We start from the raw sequence: 9,339 nt of genomic DNA, 5'->3' as shown, positions 1-9,339 counted from the left end.
TTGGGATGGGATGGTGTGCAACTTATGCAATTCTAAAGAAAGCTTAAGCAAATTCAAAACAAAGCAATAGCAAAAAATAAGCAATAATAAAAAACGAAAACAAGTGTACAAAAGGGTAAGTGTTCCAATGTCTTTGATATGAAAGTATCTTCGATAAGAACACGTCTCAGATTACGTCTCTTATCGAGTGCTCGGTACCGTGCCTGAGAAACATGAATGCTAAGTGAGTGGATAGACCGCATGATCGAGATTGCCCACGCTTATGAAAATAAAATAGATGCTAAAGCAAAAGATAAAAGAGAGCTAAAAAAGAGTAGAAACTCAAGCATAAATATAAAGATTCAAAAGCGAGGTTGCACACCTTGGGGGCTTATCTAGGGTCTTGAGCCTTTTTTATCCCCTTCTTCTTCACCTTTAGCCTAACCACGTTACAACCCTTAAAAAGACCTTTTTGAGGTATACACACACTTGTGCGAGGTTTGGCTAGATCTACGTTCGGCCTGATTCCTAACGGATACGTAGGCAACTTCACATCGAGGTGCGGCCGTAATTAAAATGCATTTACATTCACATTCACACACTCACACCATGATCATATCAAGGGATTCCCTATGATCATCCCTATTCACTTAGAGTTAGACTTGGGGGCTTGATCCCTACATCATTAGCTTACCTAGCCTAAGAGTCACCACCATTTGACACTTTTAAAATATATTTCTCCACACACTTAGCCCTTGCGGCCTAGCTTTAGTGTCACTATCACACACTGCACAGATACATGACCAAATATACTTCCCTTAGGAACCCTTTGTCATGAAATCTTAATACAATGCTGAAGCATGCCTTGTCATATCAACATCACTCATCATTGCATCACGAAGCATGAAGTACTTAGCCTCCGTGCCTAAGTTACTCAAATACTTTCATCATTGAGTCAACAGTTGAGATAGCCTAGGATGGGTTAATAATTGCACAACATTTGACTAAGCTCATTCGACATGCACCTTCAAAACTTCGATTCTGTTTCGCGTCTTTCTTTTTTGGGAGAAAGTCGGTACCCTCCACAAAAATTACGGAAATTTTTTGCTTTTTTGCATTTTTGGGTCACATTAAGTCAACACTATGCACACACGGGTCACGAATCACACGTGTCATTTTACTTCGAGTCGAGTCAACCTCGAGTCAATCAATCACAGAGAGTCAAGTTTATACCTTGAGTCGTGTCAAGTCAATGAGTCAAGCAACATTAAACCTTAGGTCAACCCTAAGATGATTAAAAAGAAATTGGCAAAGTTCTATAGTCAAAAATAAATACAGGTGCAGCAGAACAGGGAAGACCCTACTCCAATTCTTGGCGCCAGAAATATTTCAGCAGCGACAGAGCTCGAAGCCTCTCCAAAAGGTGATTTCGACTTCATATAACAATTTCGGGTTCCTTGGTACGCCAGTTAGCCCCTATAAGCAATTTGACATGATTAAGTAGTCAGTTTGATTACAGTCTAAGTGATCGACCTGACGAAAGATCGTCTCACTTAGCTTAAGCGCTTAAGTATTGGCTCATTACAAGCGCCAAAGCATCAGTTCAAAAGCAAGCACTTAAACGACAATGTTTCCAAATATGGATTGTCGCGCATTCTTATTAAACAACAAGGTTTTCCAAAAATTGGATTGTCATCCCCAACTGACAATAATTCCAAAAATGGATTGTCGTGCATCTTCTTCAAACGACAATTTTTCCAAGATTGGATTGTCATCTCTAGCAAGGTTTCCAAGCGTGGATTGTCGTGCTCCTTCTTTGTTGGCAAGTTTTTCCAAGTTCGGATTGTCATAAATTTGTCGGCTCGTAGGCAAGTTTTCCGAGATTGGATTGTCATACACCTAGTTCCCTATGGCAAAATTTCCCAAAGGATTGTCGTAGATCTTTACTCATCATAAATTTTAACAAAAGTTCCTCAACGTGGATTGTCTTCAGCAAATGGAAAATTTTCCCGAAGTGGATTGTCGGTCGACTCTTTTTTTGCAAATGTTCCAAAATGCGGATTGTCAATCGTGGCAATATTTTCCTAAGAGGATTGTTGCATAGCATTTGTCAAATTTCCAAGGTGGATTGCTTTCAAGAGTTATATTCCAAGATGTGGATTGTCGATCGTAGCAAAGTTCTTATGAAAGATTGTTACGAAGCATTGGCAACTTTTTCCAAAATCGGATTTTGGCAAATTTTCCGAGATACGGATTGTCGCTTCATCGTGGCAACATTTACAAGAATGGATTGTTACAAAGCATTGTCAACTTTCCCTAAATCGGATTGTCATACATCATACAAGAGTTGTGTTGGAAACTATTCCCAAAGAAAAGAGGATTGTCATCACAGCAAAAGCACCGACATACTGGTTCACAAACAACTAAGGATTGTTTCAAGAGAAGCAATCTTCGATAATATTCCCTTGGACGTGGAATATTATCAATGCGGATGAGGATTGTTTCGAGAGAAATAATCTTCGATGGTATTCCCTTGGACGTGGAATACTATCATAGCGGAGGAGGATCGTTTCAGGCAAAGCAATCTTCTATATTGGAAGCAGTTACGGGTGTAGCAGTTTTCAAGCAGGATGGCATTCTCTAGCTTGTAGGAGGTCATCAAAATAACAAGGATGCAACAACAATCGGTTACTTTCAGAGACGTGTGCTCGACGGTGAAAGATACGCGTTTCTTAACTCTCTTATCTGTTTAACTAACGCTAGTTTTGCAGGTATCGGCATTACTAGAGTGATTTAGGATCGCAAAACGTTCTGAATCATTCTCCGTCCCTATCGATACTTTGACTTTTGTTTTCAAAACTTGCGTTTCTCAAAACTCAGTCAAAGTAGGGGCTTCTGTAGACACCCATTTGTGTCTCCCCAAAACCAAACCCAGTGATGAGTACCTTTCACGTTGAATCATAATCGAATGAAGCGAAAGTGTGGAAAGGTCTAGTGTTGCGGAAAGTTTTTGTTTCTTTTCTCTTCTCTCTGTTTTTGAAAACTTATTTTAAGAAAACAACCAATCCAGTTTGGTTGGTCCATGATATGGGTCCAATAGTTGTGTAGTTGGATGGGGTTTGCAAAGACCTTTCCAACGATATATTATAAGCACAATTCCGATGAATATTGAGGAAGTTATGGCCAATTTACTAAACTGGGCCCGGTTTGAGCTTTATATACGGCCCAATGATCTAGGGGAGGGCCTAATATGATTTATCATTCCTAATGCAATTAGGAATGATTTTAGTCTTCTAGAAGGTTCTTTTCATTCCTAAATCAATTAGCATTGATAAATTGACTTTTGTTGACTTTTCAGAGTTTTAATCAAAATCGAATAGCATTTTTGAAGAAATTATATTATTTTATCCTCCAGTACGGTAAACTTATCGGATTTTCAAAAACGCGTTAAACTTGAGCTTGGCGTCTGACCCCAGGCCTTGGCGCCTAGAACCAGGCCTGGCGCTAGCCATTGGCGCCTGGCGCTAGTGCTGGTGCCTGGCGCCAGCTAGCCAGGGTTGGCGCCAGCTCTGTTTTCTGAGCGTCAGACTCTGTTTTGTTAAATTATCTTTTTGACTGATTTTCTCTATAAATATCGTATTTAAAACTCCGTCTTCATTCACCAATTGATTTCATTCATAACCGATCACCTATTCTCTCTAATCATTCACCAATTTTCATGATCTACAATCAGTTTTAATTAGCATTCATTCAATTCCTTCTTTCTTTGATTTTCATACAAAATTCCGCATTCGCAAGATCTAGAAACACCTAGCCATATTCGAAGTTGCCTTCGCCCTAGACGTGAAAGGTTTTAATTTCTGAGGGTTTGGTCCCAAATCTCTCTTTCAATTATTTAATTTAATTGTTTGATTTATTATTTTCCTTGAAGTTACTAACGTGTGCATTTTGTTATTAGAAAGAGGTACGAGGCATCAAATTAATTACTTTATTGACTATTGATATTATGATGTAGAAATCATGTTTACATTGTTCTTATGATATTCCTAGTATCATGTCTAGGGTAATTTTAATATTAAATATGGTTGTTACGATGCTTCCTATATTATTCCTAATATTTATGATTGTTAGTATCATGTTAGGGCTAGAGCTTTGATCTTTATTGCTTAGTGACATTCTAGGGTTTGTTATTAATCTTGTTAGTATCATGCCTAGGATCTTGCTATTATTATGCTTTAATATTAACATGAACATGATTATGATTATTATTATGATATGATTATTAATTATTATTATTCATAATTGATTTATTATGTTGCTTGATATTTATTGTTATTGCTTGATCACACCTTTTATGCATGTTTTAAAGGGAATTGGTACTTGTAATCACGCTTAATAAGATAATTAATAATCTTGTTAGGGTTAATGTGATTATAATTCAAGTGATCGCCAATAATAGATTTATTTGTGTATTAATATTCAACCAACATAGATTAAACAGGTTTAGGGGTAATCCTATTGATTGCATGTTAGTCAAGAAGCGCACATGAATAAGATCAGAATAAAGTAGAGGCCTATTATTAGGGCAGGTTCAATCTCTTTTAGGTTGGATTTGTACCTTCATCCCCGAACCCTTATTTGGTTCATGACCTTATGGAGTTGACGATCTCTTGGATCGTTAAGGGGTGTAAATTTCACCTCGTGAATGGTTTACAAGTTCCTAAAAAACTTGTTGGCGACTCTTTTGCTCTATTTTCTTCCCTTTTGGACGCCACCGTACTTTAGTGTATGATCACAGTGGGGTTCAAGCTAGTGGGATTTTAAAGGCTTGAAATTATTCCCTACAGGGAGTATAAGTGATGGTGCATGAGGTTTGGGAAGAATCTTACTACAGGGAGGAAGGTGATGGCAGAAGACAGTGACGTGGAAGAGCTTTTAAAAATTATAGACTAGGAATACACGGTAACTTTATATGTGGTGTTTGAAGTAGACACTTAGGATAAGTTAAATGTGGGGCCTCTAGAATCCAATTCAATATCGGTAGGTGGTAGAGAAAAAGCCAATATAAATGAAAAATCCTTGTCATCACCAGCCAAACAACCTTCTTCGAAAACCCTACTAAAAACCAATCACTCAACCTATCAATCAAAGAAGAAAAGGATTTAGCCTCAGCAAACCCTAAATTCAAGCGTCCTAGACATGATTTCAGGCCAAAATGTCAATTAGAAGAAAACTTATAACTGACTCCTCTAATTCTTTACCAAGTGTTCTAGTGCATATTTTGTATGAGGTGTTCAAGCATGTTGTATGACTAAATGTTTATTGATGAAAGCATGCAATATACGAAATATTATATGTGAGTTATCAAGATTGTATGATTGAACACCGAACTTAATTTTTTGCAAAAAAACTGTATTATATTGTTATGGGAAGGGTTTTCTATTGGTAGTCAAGCTTGTTTTCTTGTAGGATCCCTAAACCCATACATTGTGAGTTTCCATGATGAGAATTTTGAGGAATGTTAAGGATTTTGAGAGTTCAATTGCTTATGTTAGGATTGTTCGCTTTAATGTTCTTATTTGAGATGTATTTTGGAAGAAATATTAGGATGCACATCATCACATGGGTGTGAGTATTGTGTTTTGGTATAGTTGTTGTAACACCTTGTCTAGTTATTAAAAATGAGTACTTGGGTTTTGTGCACTTGTGTATGGAGACACAAAGGTATGAGAATTAAGAGATTGATACTAATGATTAAAGAGCTTGTAATTAGGAGAAATTGTGATTCTATACCCATTCGAGGAATATGTCTTGTCTTTGAACACGAGTTTGAATTGGAATCAAAATTGAACAAGAGCCCAAGAGTGGTGAGCATAGGAATTGATTAGAGATGAGTAATGATGAAAGTTATTATATAAGCCGAGGGATATTCAATTCAAATCAATTGAAGTTTGACATTGTAAGCTTAGTGCCTTATCATTTCTTCTGAATAAAGTTTTTATTATTTTGGGATGGAGAATTAAGCATATATATTTTAATATATGATCGGAGTCTTGAGAAATCATGATTTTGTTGAAATATTAAAGACTTTTGTTTTGTTGAACCTTGAGAACATTTTCCTATGTTCAACCTTGAGAATATTGACATATTATTTAGGAGTTATGAGTATTTATTCTTTAACCTTGGTAATGAGAATGACTATTTTACTTCAAAGAGTCATAGCAATGCTACCACTTTGGAGAGTTCTTCAATTTATTCACCTACTCTTTTAGAGTTGTTCAACAACCTTATGATTTCTATTGTATTTCCAAGAGCTACTTATTCCTTTCTCTCCTTTAATTTTTGAGTAGCAATTCATGGGGATATTTTTATTTTTGATTGTTTGTTTAATTATATGAACTATGGTTGTTTATCAATCATGATTTTATGCATTTGAATTATTGGGAATGAGGACAAAAATATTTTACCTCAAACCTTAATTCGAATTAAATAACAATTGTTTCTTGATTGAAGTTTATTGGTAGGTGTCAGTTGATTAGAATAATAGGAAGCTAAGTGTTTCAACCAAACCTATATAGCAACCAGTTTTATCATCAGGAAAGTATGGTGACAAGAAACAATTCCAGTGATGGAAATGATTTAAGCAAGGTAGTAAGGCAAACTTGATAGATTGCCAAGGATAATATAACCACCAATAATCTCGTAGTGGAAAAGGGTGTAGCAAGATAGTGTTAAAAAGTGAAAACCACCTAAACACCATAGGGAGATCAACTCCCACGGTTTATAAGGGTTGAGTTAAAGAGCTATGCAAGTTGTTTAAAGGAAAAATGTGTCTTGAGAATTTGAGAGTGAATGAAAGTTTGTATGGTAAGTACTAGAGAGAGTTGGTTTTATCATGTCAATGGGAACGAACAAGTTGTGAATACACCCATTCGTATTTGAGGGACATTTGAGATAGCAAACCCGAAATAAGTTATACCAGTCTTTCATGCAGAGAGAAGGACAATATCATGAAGTTTAAGTGGAAATTAAAATATTGCTTGTTTTAGAGTAGTGCTCCAAGTTGTTAAGATCTCTAGGTATTCAAGGAAATGATGTAGCTTTAAATTTGAAGGAATGAGTTAAAGGATGGCGAACTATGATTTTCAATGGTGGTTGTCAAGACATTAAGTTTTTGGGAGTTTAATTGAATCGTATTAAGAATAATCAATTCATGTATTCATTGAAAAGAAGGTGAGACTAAGGATAAAGATAAAGAGTCACAACAAGAAAGAAGGTAGGTGAAAGGCCAAGAAGATAGCTAAAGAAGCTTTAAAGGAATATTTTGGAAATGAGAAGAAGTATGAAGGTTGCTTGAGTAACTCTTGAAAATTAAGGAAATTTGAACTATGAAGACACGGTATACTTGAAAGTATCGAGAATATTGAACTATGGATATGAAAATGTCATAAAAGAGTAGAATTTATGACAAGATTTATGAATTTGATTGAGATGTGTTGATATAATTTGAGTAAGAATTGTTTATGAGGTGATTGAAGTTGAGAATATTTATGGGTCACGAGATTTATTCAAGGGATGCTAGAAAAAAGATTATGGATTTATTAGAGGAGAAATGTAAGTAAGAGAAGTATAAGCAAAGGATATAAATGTTAAGTGAAGTTGGAAGATACTATTAAAGTCATTGAAAGAAGGTTACATCGCCTTTGGGAGCGCATGTAATTGTTAAAGAGGAAGGAGGAAAGTGTCTGTAAAGTGCCTATGGGGGATTGATCAACATGACAATGAAGAATAATTATCTTTGATTTAATGCGACGATTCGTTTGATCAAATAAAAAGAGCAAATATAATTTCGAGGTTAGACTTGAGGATAGGAACTACGAAGAAAGAATATTCGAAAGAGGACATTTCAAAATTGGCATTTATGACGAGATTTGGATGATTTGAATTTTCATTTTTGCCTTTTGGGATAATGAATCACCTATAATTTCTATAGACTTATAGCATCCAGTGTTTATGGACTTATAGAACCCAATGTTTTCATAGAAGGTATTTTGGTGAATTCGAAATATGGAAGTAAAGGGCAATGAAAACACATGTAATGTAGTTTGCTAATGTTAGGATAGAAGCGAATGCACCCAAGATTTTCCTAAGAGTGAGTTGTGATTGAAGAAAGGACCATTTTGGGAGACCTTGTGGTAAAGTATAGAGGTAACTGTTGGTGTAGCAAATATAGAAGCGGTGAATTATGGACTATGTGATAAATAAATTGTTGTTTGAGGTTTTTTTAAGTTGGACAATAGTGTAGAAGATTTTTGATGGATTTGAAAGGATCATTGACAAGTGAATGCCCTGGCGGAGAATAATAGAAAGTTCATGGGGGAATAATAAGTGTGAAATAATTTTGTATTGAAACATGCATATTCGAGTGAAGTTTAAATTTTGAAGTAGACACTCACACATAAGGATTTGAATATGTAACAAGAAACGATTGGAGGTGATAAAGGACCATGGATGGGACATTCAGTATCATTGAAAGGAGAGTAGTGTATTGGATGGATACATTGGTAATAATGATAAAGTTAATGGGGAATAAGGAAATTAACCTCCTTGAAAGTGCTGGAAAAAAAGTAAAGAAAATGTTAGGGTAACTAGAGTATGAGACCAACAATATTCGAGGAAATGAATAAAAATCAAGAAGAGAATGTGAATTGGGTCGAATTCGTAAGAGGATGTGTTATTTTAATATTCATGGAGATAAAAGCTTGAATATACTTTGTAAAAGTAAGAAGTCTAAAGGAAATATAATGGAAGGAAAGTGAAATACACACTGGAAAGGATAAGTTGTAAAAGGATTTGATAAAGATGTATTGATGGTTTACAGTGATTGTTTCATTTAGATTTTGGTGGATAGATTGCCTAAGTCCACGATGTTTAAAACTGATGAAGGAAACTTGGGGGATGGAGCAACTTGCGAAGGCTAACATCAAATTCGCTGTGAGACTACATGGAGTTCCTAAGAATATCATATTAGATAGAGATTTCTAGTTTCTTTCAAGATCCTGGAAGGTATACATGAGAACTTTGGTAATACATTGAGGGCGATAACAACATCCACCAAGTAATAAATGGACAAACATAAGGAATATTTGACTTTGGAGGTCATGTAGAGAGCATGTGTATTCAATTTCAAAAAGGATGTAAAGATAGCATTAGAGTGAAAACAAACACAAGATCACCATACAAGCTACCATTGTCATGGAAAAATTTTAAGTTTTTGCATAGACATAGCCATGAAAGTTCACTATGTCAAGGAATATAAGTGAGATGATCGTTTAAAGAACTAAACATAAAGTGATGTAA

The sequence above is a fragment of the Chenopodium quinoa genome, unplaced genomic scaffold (genome assembly GCF_001683475.1).
Source record: "Chenopodium quinoa cultivar QQ74 unplaced genomic scaffold, ASM168347v1, whole genome shotgun sequence".
Lineage (NCBI taxonomy): Eukaryota > Viridiplantae > Streptophyta > Magnoliopsida > Caryophyllales > Amaranthaceae > Chenopodium > Chenopodium quinoa.
This window is presented reverse-complemented; position numbering follows the sequence as displayed.